Raw genomic sequence first — 19,879 nt, 5'->3', positions numbered from 1 at the left:
CCTGGCGCACGCACGCGCACACACACACACACACACACACACACACACACACACACATCCCATTAGGGAGGTACTGGTGCTTGAACTCAGGGCCAGGAGCTCCCACGTGGCATTTTGCTCAAGGCCGGTCCTCTGCCATTTGAGTAACCCCTCCACTTGCAGCTTTGGGCCGGTTACCTGGCGATAGGAGTCGTCTCAGAGACGTTCCTGCCTGGACTGCCTTCAAACCACAGCCCTCAGCAGACCTTGGCCTCCCGAGTAGCTCAGGGGGCGGGCGTGTGCCCCAGCCCCTGGCTTTGCCATTCTTCCTGAAGATGGGGTCGTTCTCCAAAGCCGAGCCGATGGCTCCGGGGGCTCGGTGTCGGCGTTGCAGCCGCAGCCGCAGGACGGGGCGGGGGGAGCCGGGCGGGCGGCAGAAGCCGCGCCTCCGGGGTGTTGGAGAGCCGGCCAAGCCGCCTCCCTCCTGGGCCTCGGGCGGAGGAAGTGAGTGACAGAGCGGACGCGTCACGGCGGGCAGAGGGCGGCCAGGGCGGCCTGCCAACAGAGGCCCCTAAATAACAGGGAGTGACCGGGACGCCTGCTGCCCATCCCGGCTGGGGGACAGGCTCCGGCTTCATAACGAGTGATCGATGGGTCTAATAGGGTGTTAGAGACGCCGGGCTGGCAGCTCCGGCCTGGCCTGCCGGCTGCCATTCGCCCATATATTTATTTATTTATGCATTCTCCTCGGTGGCAAAGGCCCAAAAACAATAAAAGAAATTGAATTGCATATCAGATGGGACATCAGAGGGAGATACGGCCATAAATCGCACTGTATTTATTCCATAAATATCAGCACCTCCCGAGTCGCCAGCGCCCGTTATGAAGTTATAATCAGAAGCCGGCCCCCCCCCCACTCCTCACCGGCCCCGCCCCCGCCGGACATGCAGGCCGGGCCTCCCCAAAACAAACACCGACCTTCCCCCACCGCCTGCTCCCACGGCCAGTCCGCGGGGGAGACCAGGGCCCGGGGAAAGGGGCGGGAGGTGGTCGCGGCCACCGGACGTCCAGGCCACGCACGCTGCAGACTGGCTGGGGCCAGAACCTCTGCAAGCTGCTCGGCGTGGGGCAGGGCCGGTGTTTGTCACCACTCACTGTGACAGATGACACAGTGACAGAGCGCCTTGGAGAGCGCAGTTATGGAGAAGAAAGGTGGCCGGGGAAGGCGGCTTGGCGGTAGAGCGCTGGCCTGGCACGCATGAAGCCCTGGGTTCGATTCCTCAGCGCCACGTACACAGAAAAAGCCAGAAGTGGCGCTGTGGCTCAAGTGGCAGAGTGCTAGCCTTGAGCAAAAAGAAGCCAGAGGGGGCTGGGGATATAGCCTAGTGGCAAGAGTGCCTGCCTCGGATACACGAGGCCCTAGGTTCGATTCCCCAGCACCACATATACAGAAAACGGCCAGAAGCGGCGCTGTGGCTCAAGTGGCAGAGTGCTAGCCTTGAGCAGGAAGAAGCCAGGGACAGTGCTCAGGCCCTGAGTCCAAGGCCCAGGACTGGCCAAAAAAAAAAAAAAAAGAAGCCAGGGACAGTGCTCAGGCCCTGAGACTGGCAAAAATAAAATAAAAGAGGGAGCGGAGGAGGAGGAAGAGGAAGGAGAAGGAGAAGGAAGAAGAAGAAGAAGAAGAAGAAGAAGAAGAAGAAGAAGAAGAAGAAGAAGTTGGGCACCAGTGGCTTATGCCTGTCATCCTAGCTACTCAGGAGACTGAGATCTGAGGATCACAGTTCAAAGCCAGCCCGGGCAAGAAAGTCCAGGAAACTCTATCTTCAATAAACTATTCAGAAAAAAAAAAAAGTGGCACCATGGCTCAAGTGATAGAGAACTATCCTTGAGCCAAAAGAAGCTCAGGACCAGTACCCAAGCCCTGAGTTCAAGTCCCAGAACTGGCACAAAAGAAAGAGAGGAGGAGGAGGAGGAGGAGGAGCAAGAGGAGGGTACCAGTGGCTCACACCTGTCAGCCTATCTACTCAGGAAGCTGAAATCTGAGGATCTCAGCTCAAAGCCAAGCCCGGGCAGGAAGGTCATGGAGACTTATCTCCAGTTAGCTCCAATAAGGCTGGAAGTGGAGCTGTGGCTCAAGTGGAAGAGTGCTAGACTCGAGCAACAGACGCTCAGGGACAGTGCCCAGGCCTTCAGTTCAAGTCCCAGGACTAGTACAAGGAGGAAGAGGAGGAGGAGGAGGAAGGAGGAGGAGGAGGAGGAGGAGGAGGAGGAGGAGGAGGAGGAGGAGAGGAGGAGGAGGAGGAGGAGGAGGAGGAGGCTGGAGACCGGGGGTTGCAGTTGAAGGCGAGCCAGGCTCTCGGCTCTGTGGAATAGACGGAGCGGAGCAGGGCCCTCTCCCTGCTGGGCCCCTGGGCCTGGGCCCGCAGCCCCCCGCCCCCGCCGCCCCCCGGGCTGACCTGAGCTGTCGCCCCTCCACCCACAGGAGTCTGCTTTCCTTGGGCTGCATGGTGCAGAGGGGCGGACAACCCAATTTATTTAGCAACAAATAAAGAGCTGCTGTGATTAAGACGGGGGTGGGGGGGTGGGGGGAGAAAGTTTAGAGGAGGCAAAATCCCGTGGGGAATGCCATCTCCCGCGTCTTTATATTCCGAAACGGATCGCTGTGGACGCGGGCAGAAGGCCTGATTTAATATCTTCATGGGAAACGCTACACCTGATCCAATTACCACGGGAATTTTGATACAGTCAGCAGTCAAGATGAAAGATTCAGAGGTGCAGGCGGCGGGGGGCTGGGGGGGGGGGGACACAAAGAGACTGAATTACCCTCGCTCCTCCGGGACCAGTTAGAAGGCGCGGGTCGCTGCCAGGGCAGCCCAGCCAAGCCACGGGGGCCCACGGAGGCCCGGTTTATGCAGCCCGCACTGCGGGGACCTTGGCCACACAGCCCGCCATGCTGCGGCTCAGGCCCGAGGACCCTCACACCGCGGAGCTGGCGTGGGGGGGGGGGGGCTGGGGGCGTCTGCCTGCCAAGGCCAGGTCCCGCCGGGCCCAGAGCCCCACACCCGGCTCTGCCCACCTTCTGGACTTTCTCTCTCTCTCTCTTTGGTGCCCATCCTGGGGCTTGAACTCAGGGCCTGGGTGCTGTCCTCGAGTTCTTGTTGCTCAAGGCTCTAGTGCTCTACCCCGTGAGCCACACCTCCACGTCTGGCTTTTCCCTGGCTAGTTGGAGGAAAGGCTCACAGATGTTCCAGCTTGGGCTGGCTTGGAGCCTCGATCCTCAGCCCTCGATGTCCTGAGTGTCTGGGACAGGTGTTAGCCACGCACGCGGGTTGCCACAGTCCTCTTCAGGGCTCTTTACCATTCCATTCTGTTTACACACTGGTTCATCAAGCTTCTTTAAACAGTTTCAAACTGCACAAATAAACAAAAACACATTTGGTTTTCCTTTCAAGTACTTCCATGGCGCAACAGAGGAAACAGCCTCTCCCTGGCAGACGGAATGCCTTTTGGTCTTTTGCTGCATTCACAAGTGTGAATTCCGGCACCGCTGACATGTTTTCAGAAGAACACGGCTCGGAATCCCGCATCTGCATCAAGGAGAAGCGCGGTTCCAGGCTGGAAGACTCCGCAGGCCAGCAGGACGCCCGGCTGCGCAGAGACACTGTTCCGATCCTCCCAAACACGCGGTGACTCCTGAGCCATCCTGGGGCTGGAAGATGCGAGCTGCCCACGCAGTGCGATCTACCCCCCCCCCCGCTGGCCAGGCCCCCCCCCCCCGCCCCGTTCCCAACCACTGCCTCCAGGGTGGGCATGGAGCCGGTTAGCAGTGGGGAAGGGGCCTCCAGCCCTCCCTCCTCCCCACTCTGGCCAGCCCCGGGCCCCCACCCAGCCTCCTTCACTTGATTGGCTTCAGCTAATCCGTTTACTGCTTCCTTCTGCCCGGCGCCCTCCCTCCGTATTCCGTTCCCAGCTCAGGAGAACGTCTAATGACAGCTGATTGCATTCTCTGCACCTCCTAGGGCGCTGGGACCGCTCTGAGGTCACCACAAGGACGGGGTGGGGAGGTGGGGAGGGAAACAGGGCCACCGCCCCGGAAGAGGCCAGGGTGGGGTGCACGCTGGCAGGCTGGTAAGTCCTGCCTCCCTCTCCCCTCCGCGTCCTCCCGAGCTGCCCACGGAGGCCTGGGGCCCGGGGCACAGGGGACCCTGCCTGCCATCCCAGCCCTGGAGACTGTTCAGAGCCAGGCTCGCCCCAGGGGCTGGCCCCCTCCCCCCCCACCCCCGACTGGAACCCCTCAAAGGCAGGAGGTAGCATCCGCCCCACCTAGGGGTTTGGAGAGGCCAGATAACTGCCTAACTAGCAGGAGGAGATTGATCCGGGTCGGTGCGGCTCCCAGCCCCTGCTGAGGCCCGTGGACAGAAGGCGGCGGGGCCCCGGCAGGAAAGTCCGTGAGACTCTTGTGTCCAATGAACCACCTGCAAACCGGAAGTGGCTCCAAGTAGTAGAGTGCTCACCTGGATTGAAAAAGCTCAGAGAGTGTGCCCAGACCCTGAGCTCAGGCCCACAACCACCACTGCCAACAAAAAGGTATCAAGGGGGCTGGGAATAGGGCCTAGTGGCAAGAGTGCTCGCCTCGTATCCATGAAGCCCTGGGTTCGATTCCTCAGCACCACATATACAGAAAACGGCCAGAAGTGGCGCTGTGGCTCAAGAGGTAAAGTGCTAGCCTTGAGCAGAAAGGAAGCCAGGGACAGTGCTCAGGCCCTGAGTTCAAGGCCCCAGGACTGGCCCAAAACAAAAAGGTATCATGGGATGGGGGGGGAATCTGGGGAGCAGAGCAGACAGAACAGAGCGCTCCGTCTTCCATTTCACGTTCACAGGAGCCCACGGTAGCGCTGAGGATTCTTTCCTGCAGGAAGCCGAGTCTCACTGCAGGGCTTATCGGCCGAGGGAGCCTAGCTAGGTAGGGGTGGGGGACTCCCCAGCCTGCACCCCACAGGGCCTGTGAACCCCATCTTAGAAGGACCAGCGAGGAGAGAGGACCCAGGAGAGCTGGAGAGGGCGGGGGAACGAGGAGCCCATGTATAGACACGCCCGCGTGGACTGCATGTTTTACGACGCTCTCCGTCTTGCTGGGAGCTCGGCTCTGTGGGCTCACTGCATTAAATACGGCCCTGGTGTCTCATGGATTATTCATGCGAAGGGACTGGGTGCTGGGGGCAGCGTGAGCGACGCCGCGGGGCTCGAGGGACCGTGGATGCTTCTGGATTAGGGCCCCGTTCCCGGGGTGCGGCCCAGGAGCCGCCAGGAAACGCGGAGTGGATCTGAGGAGATTCTGTCGCTGGGGTCAGGCTGGCCGTGCCCGCGGCAGGCGGGGGCTGGGCTGGGGTCCCCGGAGGCGGGGGCGGGGGGATGGCCAGCTTGAGTCACCCCGCTGAACGTGACAGCGTGGGGTTCACAGAGTCGAACTCAGGGCTCTCTCTCTCTCTCTCTCTCCGAGCTCCTGTCCTCAAGGCTGGTGCCCTACCACTCGCACCACAGCTCCGCTGCTGGCTTTTTGGTGATTCGTTGGAGAGGAGAGTCCCCCGGACTGTCCTGCTTGGGCTGGCTTCGAACCACGTTCCTCAGATCTCGCCCTTGTCGTGTTGGCCTTGCCGGATGCTCCAGGGCCTCCGTGTACCCCTGGGGCACCCACAGAGCCAGGCTAATTCCTCCTGTGCTCAGCACGGTCCTGAAAACGCTCATCCAGGTCCTGGCCTCGTGGGGGGCTCAGTGCCCCTCGTCCCGGCCCACCCCGCCCCTTGGGCCGAGGCGGGGACAGCTCCGCCTGGCTCGCACCGTCGCAGGCCATGGGGTCGCGCAGGGCTGACACTGGCAGAATGAGGACCGGGTTGCGTGTCCTGGGCTGGCCAGGGCCCTGGTCCACCTGCTGCTTGCTATTTTCCACCGCAGGGAGAGAGAGCCGGGCGGGGGTGGACAGAGGGCTGGGAGGCACCTGCAAGCCAAGCTTCTTCCAGAAGCTTCTCTGAGCCACTCCACCTCCCACGTGCCAAACCCCCTGCCGGCTCCCCGTGGGCTTCCCTCTCTGTAAACCGGGCCGAAGCTGCGGCCGCCCCACGCAGAAGCCCCCAGCACCCCCCGGTCCCCGGGGAGCTGTGCAGAGAAGGGCCGCCGGAACCACGGGCACCCAGGACGGCGGAGCCCCCCCCCCCCCGCCGTGGGCTGCTACTGGGGCTTGAGCGCGGAGCCTCCCCTTCTCCCTTCGCTCCGTCTTTTCCCCTCGAGGCTGCACTTGGCCGCTTGAGCCACAGCTCTGTTTCGTTGATGAACTGCAATGAAGAGTCTCCTGTACTTTTCCTTTCCCGGGCTGGCTTCGAACCCCAGTCCTCGGCTCTCACGCTCCCGAGTAGCGAGGGTTCCAGGCAGGAGCCTGGCTTGCACTCCGCTTTTAAACTCACGCTCCTAGTACCCACGCGTGCACGCCCAGCCCCCAACAAGCTGAGCAGGCAGCCAAGTCCTTGTTAGGAACAAGGAGAGGCTGCCACGGGGGCAGGGTGCCATTCCCCCCTCCTTCCCTCCCTCCCTCCCTCCCCCCTCCTTCTTCCCTCCCTCCTCCTCAAAATCACAATTCACAGGTGTGACTTGTCTGGTCCAGTGTCTGGCCATAGTCAATTATTAATAAACAGGAAATTTTAATGAGGTGTCGCCTGCGCCTTTCGGCGTGCGTGCTGTTGTCCCTGTCACCCGCCATGGCTGATCTGCGGGCCTCCTTCCTTCTCTGGCGCTGTCAAGGCGGGGTGCAGAACCCCGAGGTGCTCATCACCCGCCCAGAACAGCAGCCCAGGCCTGGACAGTACTCACCCCGCCCCCGGAGGGAGGGGGGCAGGGAGCTGTTCCCCCAAGGGAGGCATGCGCAGGCCGAAGGAGGACCAGAAGGAGGGCTTTCACCTCAGTGTCCCCCGCCCCATCTCCACACCCCGACCTTCCCCTCCACCGCTGTCCTCCCGGAGGACAATCCCTGGGGGGGGGGGGCTGCCTGGCCGCCACGCCGGGGGACAGTGCCCAGAGCCACCCAGAGGACAAAAGCCTGGCTTCCCTAGCCGGGCGCTGGCGGCTCTCCCCGTCCTCCTGGCGGCGACACAGGAGGCTGAGATCTGAGGATCCAGGTTCCAAGCCAGCCGGGGCAGGAAAGCCCATGAGACTCTTACCCCCGAGGAACCGCCAAAAAGCCAGACGTGGAGCTGTGGCTCACGTGGTAGAGCGCCAGCCTTGAGCGGAAAAAAAAAGCTAAGGGCTGGCACCCAGGCCCTGAGTTCAAGCCCCAGGACCAGCACACACACACACGCACATACACACACACACACTCACACACACGCACACACACCTGGGTTCTCAGGTTTCTCACACTAGGCTCTGATTGCACAAGCCTGGGCGTAATGTTTCACTGTATAAAATGATAGCTCATTGTATCTGTAGTGTTTCATTATTGCTGTCATCGTGATAAATGTAACCATTTTAGAGTCTATGAGGCATGGACCTTTGGAGTCCTCAGTATCTCGCAACTATCACGTTTGCCTACATCCAGAACTTTCTCACCACCCCAAAGAGACCGATGAAATAGTCGCACGCACGCACGCACGCACGCACGCCCGTCCCTCCCTGAGAACCACTGAGGATCCTCCCTAGGGACCCGCTCGCTCCGGACATTTCCTAGCAATGACCTCGCACTCTGCACGGAGCCTCAGAACCCGGGGGGCTGAACCCCGGGGCTGCTTCACCTCCTTCGGTGCCCAATACTATTCCGCTGCGTCTGGCTTCTCGGATCGCGGTGGACGGACGTGCGGTTTGACCCTGGCTGTGCCACTCGGGGGGCGCATTTCCACGCGCACTTCGGGTTCCATTCTCTCCAGTGTGCACTGGGAGAGGCCGTGCCGGGTTGTTCCTGCTCACCGCCTGCCGTGCGGGACTTCCCCCCGCCCCCCACCCTGCAGGCCGCTTGCCTGTGGTTGTTGGGGGGCTGTTGGCTGGGCGTGGGTGCACGCCCCTCTCACCGTGGTTGTTGGGGGGCTGTTGGCTGGGCGTGGGTGCACACCTCTCACCGTGGCTTGGGCTGTAGCATGTTTTAAGGTTTTGATTTTGTTTTTCGAGTATCCTCTATTACCATGCAAGGGGGTTCACTGTGACAATGTTGTGGAATTCTCACCATAGATGGGGTCATTTGAACAAGCTCACTGCCTCTTTTATAGTCTCTTCCTCTCCTGCCCCTTTTACAAACAAAAAGTGTATACACACACACACACACACACACACACACATGCATGTATCCATATATAGTCTTTTTTTTTTTTTGCCAGTCCCGGGGCTTGAACTCAGGGCCTGAGCACTGTCCCTGGCTTCTTCCTGCTCAAGGCTAGCACTCTGCCACTTGAGCCACAGCGCCCCTTCTGGCCATTTTCTGTATATGTGGTGCTGAGGAATCGAACCCAGGGCTTCATGGGTGCTAGGCAGGCACTCTACCGCTAGGCCACATTCCAAGCCCCCCGTCATCTTTAGTCGTTTGAGGAACCCGTGCTGACTTCCTCAGCGCTGGTGCTGGTGCGCTTTCCAGTCAGCACCGTGCCAGCTTCCGTTTCCCCCACATTTGGCGCCGGTGGTGGTTTTCGGTTTTCTTGACGGCCACCATTCTGACTTGGGTGAGACGGAATCTTCGTGTGGGTTTGGCTTGCATCTCCTCCACGGCTAGGGACGTCGGAGCGCTCTTCCTCTATCTAGGAGCCATTTGTATTTCGTCTCCTAAGAACCATCTGTCCAATCCACATGGGCCATTTATTAATCAAGGTTTGTAATTGTTACATTGTTATATACGTATATTGTCCTTTGCATATTCTGGATATTAATCTTCTGTCTATTGACTAGCTTGTAAAGATTTTCTCCCATGGCTGTGTGAGACATAAAGTCAGTGCCAACCTATTACAAGATGAGGCCTTTGACCCCGAGTGGGAAATCACCAAGTAGCCTGTTTGCACAGCACCTTGAACGAGACAAAATTCCTTCGCTGAATTGTCTGTAAACGAACAGGACAGATCAGGAGGAGGAGATCAGCAGACAGGGGGAATGGGAAGCGGCTAGAAAGTACATGTGCCAGAAAGCACCTACCCAGAATAGCCTTCCCACCATCAAAGAGGGTGGAGGCCCGGGGCTGGCGCCCATCAGCCACTCGGGAGGCTGAGATCTGACGGTCGTGGTTTGAAGCCAGCCGGGGCAAGCAAGCCCAGGAGACTCTGATCTCCAATTAACCACCAAGGATTCAGAAGTGGCGCTGTGGCTCAGAGTGGTAGAGTGCTAGCCTTGAGCACAAAAGCTCAGGGACGGCGCCCAGGCCCTGAGTTCAAGCCCCAGGACTGGCAAAAAAAAAAAAAAAAAGCTCCCTTCTAAAATTCAACCAACCTCGAGGCACCTGTGCTTGAATTACTCTATGAAAAGGATCGTCACTTAGGTGACATCTGAGAGGGAACGTGAACCCCGCAGAGCTCTGGCCCGGGAGGAACTGGGGAGGGACAAGCCGGCCATCAGACAGACACACCCCATCTGCAGCTCCGCCATTCAAGTCAGGGCTGAGCTGATGCACTGAGCCTTCCTCTGTGTGTTTCTTTGACAACTGTGGGTGCCGGGCTGCCCCCCACAGCAGAGCCTGTCAGCCAGGCAGGGCCGAGAGACTCTTCCCGCGCTCGGTCCTCACCGGTGGAGACAGAGACTCCGGTGTGTGGTTTCTCAGGTTGCCCGCTACCCGCTACACGTGAGCAAACTGTAGCCCTGGGGCCGAATCTTTTGCTCAACTCTAGGCTAAGAGTGATGCTTGTTTTTGTTTGTTTGTTTGGCCAGTCCTGGGGCTTGGACTCAGGGCCTGAGCACCGTCCCTGAGCTTCTTTCTGTTCAAGGCTAGCACTCTGCCACTTGAGCCACAGCACTGCTTTTTTTTGGCTTTTTCTGTGTATGTGGTGCTGAGGAATCGAACCCAGGGCCTCACGCGTGCTAGGCGAGCGCTCCACCGCCGAGACGCATTCCCAGCCCTGCTGCTTGCATTTTTAATGGATTCGAGAAAGAAGTCAAACAGGCACATGCGAAGTCGAAGGCACTGTCTGGCCCTTTCTAGGTACCGAACCCTCCTGCGTGTGAGTGCACAGCCTGGCCCTCGGCCTCCGGCCTGGCGGGAGCCTGAGGCTGGGCCTTCCCAAGGCCTGGGCGCGCTGACCGACCCACTGAGCTGCCCAGGAGTCTCGTCTGGGGCTTCGGTGCCAGCCTGGAGGGCCCTGTCTCCACCCTCCCCATCCCCCAGGTGAAAAATGTGACACCTCCAAGTGGGTCGTTAAAGTTTAATGGGGGCCGATGCATATTTAATGGAGCTTAACAAAGCATCCTTAAAGACATCCCAGACAGCCCCCCAGGGGCAGGCCAGCCGGCAGCAGAGGCCCTGCCCGCCCCCGCCGCGTCCGCCCCTCACCCAGCCGCCCCTGCCGCCTGCCCTCGTCCGTCTGCGGAGGCATCTCTGGGACAGCTGGGCGTTCTGGCAACTTCCACAGCCAGGCCCGGGGCCCGCACATCCATTATTCACAGCGTCAGGATGTCTGTCGAGCTGTGATTCCAAGAGCCCCCCCCTCCCCCCTCGCTCCCGGCCCCCTCCCGGGGACCGCGCAGGTGGCCCCCACCCCCCCACCCCCCCACGGCAAGGGCTGGTGTGGGGGGGGACGTCCCAGGAGACGGCGTGGAGTGGGGAGGGGCTCCGGTCCGTTCCGCCAGGGCTTTGGCACAGGGAAGGCCCTGGACTCTGGGGGTCAGGGTGAGACCAGAAGGGCGCGTGCTGGGCACCCAGGAGGGGCCGCCGGGCTCCGGCTGCAGTGGCCACGAGATCAAGTCTCACCAGCCACAGAAACGTCGTTCTGCTGCCCCGGGGCCTCTGGCTGTAGGACTTCAGCTCCAGTCTGTTCTCCGTCACCCCCCGGGAACTCCTGGGTTCCCCAAGGGCTTGTGGCTGTGAGACGCCCCCCCCCCCCCCCCGTTCCTAGGCTCCTGGACAGTGGATGCCCCCTCCCGGCCGAGGAGAACAGCGCCCCCTCGCGGCGACGCCCAGTCCTTGGTGCCCAAACCCCCCCCTCCCCCAGGAGAGCCCCGACCCTGTGTGACCCCAGCGGCTTCAAGGCGTGTCCCCAACCTCGGGATCTGTGGGGTGACTTTTGGGGGGGGGCTCAGGGAGGAGCTGGGAAGCCAGCAGCACCAGCCCACCCCTCCTTGCGCACTGGCAGAGAGGACTCTGCCTCCCGGGTGGGAAGCGCGTTCCATTCCGTCGCCGTTCGTTCTCTCTCCTAATCCCCCGCCACCCTGTGGCTTCCTCGCTCTAGCATGCTGCGGTCCGAGACTCGGAAGGCTCTCGGGGCTGGAGATTGGCACCCAGAATCTAGGGGGCGAATGGGGGCCCCGTCATGTGGTCGGCGGGCTGGCCGCAGCCTTGGGCTCTGCAGCCCGAGAGCCAGAGGAAGCTCTGGAGCGAAGACCCCAATTGCTGGCTTCTGGGGCCAGTGTTCGAAACCCGCTTGGTGCCCATCACGAGGGGTGGAGGCCCGTCCAGCAGGCCCCGCATGGGCCTCCTCGCGTCCGGGCTTGGGTTGCCCGCCGCCATCTTCCCGTGGCGTTGACAGCACCCTCCCCCACGGGGGCCTGGCTGGGCCGCCCAGTGCTGCCCCCCGCAGGAGGGCAAAGGTGAGTGCATCAGCCCTGTCTCTCACACCCCTTCTCCTGAAGCCTGCTGAAGTCTGGGGGGGGGGGCTGGGGGGAACCTCACAGGACACTTTCATCTGCCCAGTTTACACCCAAGTTGTGAGCACTGGACGGAGGTATCAAAAGAGCCTTCTAGAATAGGACAGTCAAGTCTTGCTTCTCACCATCCTCCTCTCTGGATCCCTTCCCCGGCTCGAGGTCAGGGGTGGGGTGGTCAAGCTCTGGGGCAAGACGCCAGGCTCACTGCCCATCCATGCCCAGCACCACCCCAGCCTTGCCCCTCCCTGAGTCCCAGCCGGCGGCCCCAGCCTGGAACGCCACGGTTCCACCCCGCGGTGCTGGAGCCCCAGAGGTCGGGAGGCCCGCCGTGCCTTCGGTGCTCCACCCATTCTGTCCCTGGTGCATTGTGTCCAGCATGCAGTCTGTGTACTGTGCATTCTGTCCTGTGTGCATTCTGTCCTGTGTGCGTTCTGCCCCCAGTGCATTGTGTCCAGCATGCATTGTCCACAGTGCATTCTGTCCTGTGTGCATTCTGTCCACCGTGCATTCTCTCCACCATGCATTCTGCCCCCGGTGCTTTGTGTCTAGCGTGCATTCTGTCCTGTGTGCATTCTGTCCACCATGCATTCTGCCCCCGGTGCTTTGTGTCTAGCGTGCATTCTGTGCACTGTGCGTTCTGTCATTCGTGCACGCCACGCATGTCCTTTGTGAGCCCTCTGGCTCTGACGTCAATCATTTATGTGGAGAATGGCAGGTGGGGGCCACCAGCAGCAAATCTGGGCCAAAAATAGGCACCTGCTTCATAATCGGGCCCCACAGGTGGGCCTGGCTGGGATGGCTTTGGCGTGTGGCAATCAGGGAATGAGCGCCGGGGCTATGAGTGAAGTGCGAAGATTTAATGCGGTGGCCCTGCCCCGGGGCCCGCCCTGGAGCGGCCAGGCGAGGGGGGTGTAGGAAGCGCTATGCGGAGAGCACCGAGGAACAGGATCGGGGGCAAAAGTGTAAAAGTGGTGGGGAGGTGTGGTAGCAATGCTCCTGGTGGTGATGGTGGTTGGTGGTGATGGTGGTGGTGGAGGTGGTGGTGACGGTGGTGGTGGTGATGGTGGTAGTAGTGGTGATGGTGGTGGTGTGTGGTGAAGGTAATGGTGATGGTTGTGATGATGGTTGGTGGTGATGGTGATGGTGGTTGTTGGTGGTGGTTGTTGGTGGTGATGGTGATAGTGGTTGTTGGTGGTGATGGTTGTTGTTGTTAGTGGTGGTTGGTGGTGGTGGTGATGGTGGTTGTTGGTGGTGGTGGTGGTTGTTGTTGGTGGTGGTGATGGTGGTTGTTGTTGTTGTTGTTGGTGGTGGTGGTGGTGATGGTGGTTGTTGTTGTTGTTAGTGGTGGTTGGTGGTGGTGGTGATGGTGGTTGTTGTTGGTGGTGGTGGTTGTTGTTGGTGGTGGTGATGGTGGTTGTTGTTGTTGTTGGTGGTGGTGGTGGTGGTGATGGTGGCGGCGGTCATGGCGGTGATGGGGGCGGTACTGGGGTTGTCTTGGTGACACCGTGGCAGCACGAGCTAGGGATGACTCCACCTCCAGGCGGTGAAACCTGAGGGGATTCTGCCTCCCTGAGACCCGCAGGACTCCGTGCGGCCCGTGGTCCATGCAGAACTTGGCCCATGGAAATACAGGGCAGGGTGCACACTGGACGTGAGCTCCCCGTCCCCCCGCCGGGCCAAGCTCCTCTCACCCTAGAGGAGAGGCCTCCGGTCCTCCACGCCCTCACGGGAGTCAGGGCAGCCCTCCCAAGCCAACACGGCCGCGGGCAGCCCCGCCGGGCCCGGCACCCGGTGCTGGCTGCGCAGGGGGCGGGGACCCCACGCTCACCGGACTGTGCGGGGATGGGGACCCCACGCTCACCTGGCTGCGCAGGGAGCTTCGCGAAGGGACCCAGCTGAGCCTCGGCCCCCACCACAGCACCGAGCTGCGGATGGAGACCTTGAAAAGCAGACCAGCGTGGTGGCCTGATCTTCGATGACCAGCCGGGCTGCCGAGGCCCCCCTCCCCCGCTCCCCCAAGGCCTGCACCACGCCCCCGCCCTCCCTGGACGCCATCCTCCTGGCTCATGCCGCCCGCTCCCCCGAGGGCCATGTCCCCCAAGAAGCCACGGCCTCTGCCGGCCCCGGGGGGGCCTCCTCCAGAGGAGACAGGGAAAGAACGGTGCCCTCTAGCCAAGTAGCAGAGGCAACCCCCCCCCCCAGCCCTGGGCCTCAAAGGCCCCCGCGCCTCCCTCTCCCTCAGATGCCTGGGTCCCCCCCTCCTCCCCACCCCCACGTGCTGGAGCAGGGGGGAAGGGAGCCCAGCCAGGCCTGTGGAGCCCCGCACCCGTGTGCCTCAGTTTCCCGTCTGGACATCCAGAGGGTGGAGCCGGATGCCCTCCCCGCTTTCTGACAGGGCAGAATGCTAGAACAGTCTCCGTGGCTGAGGGAAAAGAAAAGGGAAAGTCTCCCCCCACCCCGGCTAATCCCTTCCCCGGCTTAGACCACGCAGCCCAGCGCCGCGCTCCTCGGGGAGGACGGGAGTGGGAATTTCAATAGAGCGATGTTGAAAGCACGCTGCCCGCGTGCTCCCAGCGGGGAGAGGCGGGGAGAGGCGGCCGGGCGGGCGGCGTGCTCGGGCCAGAGGCCAGCACCTCTGCACGGTGGCAATCAGGACGGCTGATGAGCCTTCCCCCCGGCTCGCCCTTCCCATGCATCTCCCTAACAGCCGGCGGCCTTGGCGGGGCGCGGGGCGGCCGCGTGGGGATAAGCTCCCGGGGGAGGGGGGCACTGCCATGCCGTCCGCACCAGCTCCCCGGCTCGCCCCCCGCGGGGCCACCGCGCAGGACACGATTAAGCATGGCTGTCTGCTCTGAGCCGAGGCCTCCGACACGGGGCTCCATGCAGAACAGAGCCGCCAGGCGCCGGGGGGGGGGGGGGGGCCCTCCGGGAGCCCCGCTCACCTCCTGAGGGGGCTCGTGACACCCCAGAGTCACGCCACGGCAGTATGGCGCGTTCCCAAGGGGAAAGCCAGCAGCCGTGACGCCCGGGGTGGGGGCAGAAGGCTGGAGCTGGGCTTGGGGTGACCCCGCAGGCAGGGCTCCAGGGGGGCCAGGCGAGCCCCGGGCTGCGGGGCGGGTGTCCTCCGCGAGTTGTTCCCCAACGGCGAGGCCTTGCCGGACACCACAGGCCGCCCGGTGGGAGGAGAGGACGCTGGGGTGGGTGTAGTTCCAGCTGGTGCTTTTGTGGCTGGTGACCACATTGATAACGGGGTGATGGGGGTGAGGGTGGTGATGATGGTGGAGACGGTGGTGATGATGGTGATGAGGGTGGAGATGGTGGTGATGATGGTGGAGACGGTGGTGATGATGGTGATGATGGTGGTGATGGTGGAGGTGGTGGTGGTGATGATGGTGGTGATGATGGTAGAGATGGTAGTGATGATAGTGGAGATGGTAATGATGATGGAGATGGTGATGATGGTGATGATGATGGTGGAGATGGTGGTGGTGATGGTGGTGGTGGTGGAGATGGTGGTGGTGATGGTGATGATGATGGTGGAGATGGTGGTGGTGATGGTGGTGGTGGTGGAGATAGTGGTGGTGATGGTGGTGGTGTTGGTGATGATGGTGGAGATGGTGGTGGTGATGGTGATGATGATGGTGGAGATGGTGGTGGTGATGGTGATGATGGTGGAGATGGTGGTGATGATGGTGGAGGTGGTGGTGGAGGTGATGGTGGAGATGGTGGTGGAGATGGTGGTGGTGACGGTCTCCTCGGGAACCACCCCTTCTGCGATGGCCCCTCGCTGGGCGCTCACACCACACCCACACGGCGGGTCTGGACACTGAGAGGCCGGGCAGGGTCTGCTCCTGTCACGGCAGTGGGTGAGCGCGCTGGCCGCCGGGTGAGCAGGCCAGGGGCCGTGTGGAGGGGAGGTGGCGGCGGACAGAGCTGCGGTGGGTGGGCAGGGCGGGGGCCGGGCGCTACGCGTGGCGGAGCTCTCGGCCTGGCAGGGGGCGTGGGGCTGCTTCGGACGGCCGAGGAAGGGAGGTGGGATTTGGTTAGACAATGCCCCTTGATGGTGCCCTTTGGGGCAGAGTGGGTGCTCCGTGCCGGTGAATCCCGATAAACCCCCTTTCCCACCTCGATGCCCGTGGGTGCCCAGCAAGGTTCAAAGCCAGCCGAGGCAGAAAAGCCCCCGAGACGTCCCTTCAGGGAACCGGCAAGATGCCGGAGGTGGATCTGTGGCTCAAGTCTGCCAGCCTGGAGCAGAAAGCTAAAGGACAGCACCCAGGCCCAGTGTGCATGCGTGTGTGCGCGCGCACACACACACACACACACACACACACCCCTCCACTCCCCGGCCAGAGCAAGCCCACCTCCTCCCGAGTGTGGCCCGTGGGTGGGGCTCACCTAACGGCCGGTGTGGGGCGGGAAGGGTGGACCGTGGCTCCCAAGAGGGGCTCGTGACAATGGCGACTTCTGGGGCGCCCGTGGGAGGAGACTCAGGCCACCCTGTGGTGAACCCCAGACCTGTAGCCGAGCGCCATCTTGGGAGTGGATCTGCCCGGCCCGGGGACGCTGGCAGCCTCACCTCTGCTGACATTCGACGGTAGCCCACCTGGCAGTCCCCAGCCACCGTGCTCCCGGATGCCTGACCTTCATCCACGGGGCAAGGTCGTCCATGGTTACGTCCCGTGCCTGGGGTAATGTGTTAGGCACCGCTACACTGAGGACTTTGCCGTTCTTCGTTCAGACTACAGAGATTCCGGGTAGAAATGGCCGGCACACTTGGCAGGAAAGGTGACCTCGGGTGCAGAGTCCCCGTCCCGCCTCCCCCTCTGCTCCTCAGCAGTGAAAATCCGTCTTATCTGCCCGACAGCGGCCCTGGGGGAGGGGGGGGGTCAGAGCAGACAGACAGCAGCCGGATATGGCTGTCAGCAGTCCAGGGATCTCATCATTCATTCATTCATTCATTCATTCACAGGGCCCCACCGTGCACGCCTTTGAAGGCCCAGTCCACCCCGCGGGCGGCTCTCTGCTCCTGTGGTGTAGGACGGGCCCCGGGGGCGCGGGGCCGGGGGGCCGAGCAGGCAGGCGGGACGCGGGGCTCTGGGAGGCCGAGGCCCACGCTTTCCCACGGCCCTGGGCTCCAGACGGTGTGGGAAAGAAGAGGGAAGGCGCAGAAGCAAGGCCGGGGCGGCCGGGGCCGCGGAGTCTTGCAGCCGCCCTGCCCTCTGACTCCGGGCCGCTCGCGCTGGGAATCCACCGCCCGCGATAATGAGGGAGGCCGCCGCGGGCCAGGCAGGCAGCGGGGAGGCCGCCGGGCATCGTTAGCAGCGGCTGGAGAAGGAGCTCCGCGGCCAGAAGGAAAAGGGATTTACAACGAACACGAGGCTCTGGCGTCCCGGCTCCCGCGTCAGACCACCGGGGTGCCCCTCCGACCCCCCCAGCGGTGATGGGGTCGGGGGGGGGGGAGGAATAAGACATAGCTAGCCCTCCCCCTCCCCCCGCCCCCAGTCTGCTCAGCCCACGGCTGCTGGAACATTCTACGTGCACATCAGTTAATACCAGCCCACGGGCGTGTGGGCTTTCGGCTGGTTGATGCTGGGGTTTGAACTCAGAGCCCCATGCTTGCTCAAAGGGTGCTTCACGGCTTGAGCCATGCCTCCAATCCAGCTTTGGGGGCTGTCTGTTTTTGAGATGACGTCTCCTGGACTTCTCTGCCTGGGCTGGCCTTGAACTGAGCCTCCTGAGTGGCGGGGCCGGCGTTGCCGTGTGAGGTGTGGAATTCCGGGGAGCACCCCGTCCCGGCGGGGGGCCCTGGTGCTGGGCTCCTTAAGGTCAAGGACACACAGGCCCGGGCCCCCCCCCCCCCGCTGTCCTGGCCTCGGGTGGCATCGGGCCTGTGTAAGCACCGGTTAAATTAGAACTTGCCAGAAGGAACGGGAGACTTGCGCGGAGCCTGGGCCGGCCGCTCCTGGCTGCCTCCGGGCAGCTTCCTCCGCACGCGGCTCCCGCACGCCCCTGGTGATTCAGAGGTGCCCGGCGCGCGCGGGGGACCCGGGAGGAGGGCGGGGGCCGCCCGGGGGCCCGCTCTGTGGCGCTTCAAACCCAATAAACACAGAGCCTCCGGGGAGGAGCTGGAGCAGCCACGGGGAGGGCCGAGGCGCAAACACCGAAGGGGCGGGGTGGGGGGGGACGCCGCTTCTGCCCCCCCTCGTGGGCTCCGGCCTCAGCGGGCACGCGCGCGCGTGTGTGGGTGCGTGTGTCAGTCGTGGGGTTCGAATTCAAGGCCTGGGCGCCGTCCCTGAGCTCTTCAGCTCCAGGCTGGCGCTCGACCACTTGGAGCCACAGCGCCACTTGTGGTTTCCTGGCGGTTCACTGGAGATGAGAGTCTCGTGGACTTTCCTGTCGGGGCTGGCTTTGAACCGCGATCCTCCGCGATCTCGGCCTCCGGAGTGGCCGGGATGACGGGCGCGCGCCGCCGGCGCTGGGCTCCCAGCAGCCTCCGCTTCGACGGCGCTGCTCCGGCACACGTGCTTCTTGGTGACATCCGAGGCACGCACACGACTCGGTGGTGGACCCGCCACTCGGGCACGCGCGCACACACGCACGCACACGCGCGCGCACGCGCTGCGAATTCTCTCCTTTGATCGCCATCTCTGGTCTGTCATCACCACGCAGCGTTGACGAAGCCAAACAAAAAGAAAACAGAAAGAGAGCAAGGCGCGCTGTCACTCGGGCCCCTCCGCCCCGCCGGGCTTGGCAGCCCCCGCCCCGCCTCCGCCTTTGTATTATGGGTTTATGTCAAGGTATGTTGGATTGTAAATTAAATGTCAGCCCACTGTACGTTTCTGGCGTTTCTGGCTCCAGCTGCAGAAAATGAGGCGCTGGCGCTGGAGACTCCCCAGTCGCTCGGCTCGCCGTGCCTAACGCGAGGGGTGACAGGCCGGCCCCCCCCCACGCACACCCCCCCCACCCCGCACGCACGGAGCCAGGACGGATTCATTGCTAATGATAAGGGTGACGGTGGGGGGCGTTGGAGCCGATTCACAGGCAGAGCTGAGGGCGGGGGGGGGGGGTGGGGTGGGGGGTGGGGGAAGGCCAGGGGTCCTGACCTCTCCGAGGGCCGGGCCCCAGGCCTCCCGGGACGTCTCTCCATCCTGCTTGGTGCTCGCCCACACCGCGGTTGAGATGGAGTCCGGGGGAACTTCTCCGCCTGGCCCGGCCTCGAACCCCAGTCCTCCGATGCCTGCCTCCCCAGCAGCTGGGCTGGGATGGACCCCAGGCCCGGAGGGTGTCCCGCGCGGGAGAGCCGCTTACCGCGCGCCACCCGAGCACCCACGGCGTCCCTTCGCGGAGGGAACGGGTGCTCGGGCCGCACAGCTTACACACGGGCCACGCGGACGCGCCACAGGCCCCCCGCGGCGAGGGGCTGCTCCCCTCCCTCCTCCCTCCCCCCCCACGCCCTCCTCCCGGCTACCGTGTGCCTGACCAGGGCGGCGCCTGGGGTCGGCCGTGGTCTGGGACGGAAGCACCCGGCTCAGGAGGATGAGCTGAACCACCACAGCCCTCCTGACTGAGTTTCACCTGCAAATCCCCGACAGGAGCTGGCCGCGGGCAGGCCGGATTGGGGGGCCAGAGATGAGCAGCAAAGAGCTGGCTGAGTTGGGGGCCCCTGGTAGCCTGTGGGTGCCCGGGTCTGGTCTCCCGAGGTCCCGGCACACTTCCTGTGGGGGTGTCTGGCAGGGCCAGCCTCGTTCAGAGCCGGGGAGCCCAGGGTCGGCTGCCCTTTTCCCTGGCAGATCTGGGGGGGGGGGGCTTGGGGGTCCTCTGTGTCACACCCCACCCCCCTCCCTCCTCTCCTAGGAGGCCGGGCCCATGTGTGGTAGGCTCAGGCTGTTTCCTGGGGTCCTGGGCAGAGGCCCTCACAGAGCGGTGAACCCCCTGGCACGGGTACCTCTGACACCCCACGGGCAGGAAAGTTGCCATGCCCCCGCCAGCACGCACTGCCCGCAGTGGCCACTAGGTGGCCCTGGCGTGCCTGCAGAGGCCGTGCGGTGAGCCCGGGAGCAAGGACCGGGCGCCCAGGCCGCAGCCAACG

The sequence above is a fragment of the Perognathus longimembris genome, chromosome 1 (assembly GCF_023159225.1).
Source record: "Perognathus longimembris pacificus isolate PPM17 chromosome 1, ASM2315922v1, whole genome shotgun sequence".
Lineage (NCBI taxonomy): Eukaryota > Metazoa > Chordata > Mammalia > Rodentia > Heteromyidae > Perognathus > Perognathus longimembris.
The sequence above is the reverse complement of the archived record's forward strand: the minus strand, read 5'-3'. Positions refer to the sequence as shown.